Source organism: Echinops telfairi, unplaced genomic scaffold (genome assembly GCF_000313985.2).
Source record: "Echinops telfairi isolate 266 unplaced genomic scaffold, ASM31398v2 ScPeMD7_1;HRSCAF=3_0, whole genome shotgun sequence".
Lineage (NCBI taxonomy): Eukaryota > Metazoa > Chordata > Mammalia > Afrosoricida > Tenrecidae > Echinops > Echinops telfairi.
This window is the reverse complement of record NW_022103896.1, coordinates 4594171-4596357: the sequence shown is the minus strand read 5'-3', so window position 1 is coordinate 4596357 and position 2187 is coordinate 4594171. Positions and strand designations below refer to the sequence as shown.

The window sequence follows — 2187 nt, the reverse complement described above, 5'->3', positions numbered from 1 at the left end:
TCTAGACATTTACTTTCTATTGAGCCCTTGGTATCAGCTCCCCACCCCCTGGCCCATTGTGAACCGTTGATAAATTATAAATGGAATAGCAATATCAGAAAGGTAGGGGAAGGTGAGGAGAGGAGGCGAAGAAGGGAGAACTGATGGCGATAATCAATTCATAACCACCACTACCACCCTTCCGGGGGGACGGACAACAGAAACCATGGGGGAAGGAGATAGTGGTTGGTGTAAAATATGAGAAATAATAACAATTTGCGACTTACTCTTGCTTCTTGTTACGTTGTTCAAACCTTCTTTAAAAAAGTTTTATTGGTAATTGGCATATGATTCACATCATATAATTTAATAATTCAATTCTATTAAGAAGAATTGTGCCATTTCAAACTGTCTAGTGGAGGAAAGAATAAAGGATGTGGTTTTTTGAGGGTTTTTTGTATGTATGTCTTCCTTATTTAATCTGGACCTGCCACAAAGCAGACAGAGCTCAAGGATTTTCCTTTTTCTTTCTCATCCTAGAACAAAGCAGAAGCACAATGCTAAATTGTCCTAGGTCTATCAATGGCTGCAGTAGATTTTGTCTGAAAGTGATTGATTACAGGAATATGAACGTATCCCATGAAGCCCTGCATATTTGTTTTAAAGGCACAATTAGTCCTTGAACAGATTTTTAACAAGAGAGTTTTTCACAAATCTGGCAGCCATCGTGGACGTGGACTGCTTAAAAGCAGTCACATGCATGTAAGGTGAACAATCACACCAGGAAGGTACAACTTCTCAGAACAATCACAGCAATGAGATCACAAAGGCAACCCTAAGCCCAGAAAGCAGGCAAGGGCAGGAAGGAAGGAAGAACGGTGACAGTTAACACAGGCAGGCGGTGGGAAAAGAGGGAACACACAGTGTGCATTACAATGGATGTCTCAAAACACATTGAGCGTGGACTGTCCAGTGCTCTGTCTACTTGTCCTCTACCCATGGGCAGCCATTCCATCTGTGCCCACACCCGATGTGTATCAGACTGTGAGTGGGTGCCAGTGTACTTGGATGACCCACTGCCATTGAGTCAATGTTGACTCTTCTCTCCACAGGGTTTCCAAGACGGCTGATCTTCAGGGATGCAGACAGCTTTTACATCTTCCTGAGAAGCCGTGATTGATTTCGAACTGCCCACCTTGTGGTTAGCAGCCTGATGTCCAATCCACTGTACCACCAGGGATTCTTGCATACCTATGTCACTGAGTGCGTATATATTCTCCTATTAAAGATTTCTATGAAGGCTTGGGAGGCTTCAAAAGCTCCTTGTGTCCAGATCTCTTATTAAAATGAATCTCAGAGTCTGCTAATCACAAGTTTGAAACTAATTAAATTTTTAATAAATAACCATAATATATTAAAAGTCAAATTATAAGAGTGTGATGTTATTGAATTAGGGCAAATATGAAGCACAGCAAGCCCTTTGATAAATTATGCATGAGCCTTTTAGAATTGCTTAACTCCGTTTGAACAATACAAGAAATTCCAGTGCAATGCCATTTACCTTCCTGTCCCAGGGCAGCCTGGGGAGAAGAGAAACACGCTTTCTCTGGGTGCCAGCTCATTTTGATATCAGAGCCTTCTTAATTTTGTTTGGAAACAATATTTGTTTATTTATTTATTCCCTGCTCATTACTGCATGCTTTGGGAAGAAAATCGACTTTACCAGCAATGAAAGGGAAATCTGTTTTGGGAAAGAAAGTTGTTTTAATATTATTATTCTCAACAGACCTTAACTATCTCCCAAGATTCCCTCTGCTTCTCTGTTTTCCATCCATCTTATATATAAAACCATCTATCCTAAGGATCCCCAGTGCAAGCATACTTAGCTGCTGGTGATAGAATTAGAAGAAATAGGAATTTATTTTTCTTTCTTACACTGTCCTCTTTCTTTGCCCTCTCCCTCGCAAAGAAGATGTGGCTACTTAACATGAGAAATGGAAACACCATGCAGTGGGCATTTTCATAGGCATGTTGGGTCATGCAATGGCTCTTTTCTGAGCGTGGAGCCAAGTGTGGGCATGATGAGACACAGACAGATGATTCCCAAAGAAAGTTCGCCATTATGAGGGGTGTGTACGTTGGGGTCGTTCAAGGCTGCAGAGGAGAATCAGAATGGGATGGAGTGCTTGGGAAGCAGAGCAGGCGGCG

The 2187-nt window shown here is 41.7% G+C and overlaps 1 non-coding gene across 1 annotated transcript; it reads right to left on the bottom strand.

The window, feature by feature from the left end:
- Window positions 1-440: 440 nt before the first annotated feature.
- Window positions 441-571, bottom strand: LOC115868846. The gene has a single exon (XR_004045818.1). It is a non-coding gene; the product is annotated as a small nucleolar RNA SNORA31 (small nucleolar RNA).
- Between the last annotated feature and the right edge of the window lie 1616 nt (window positions 572-2187).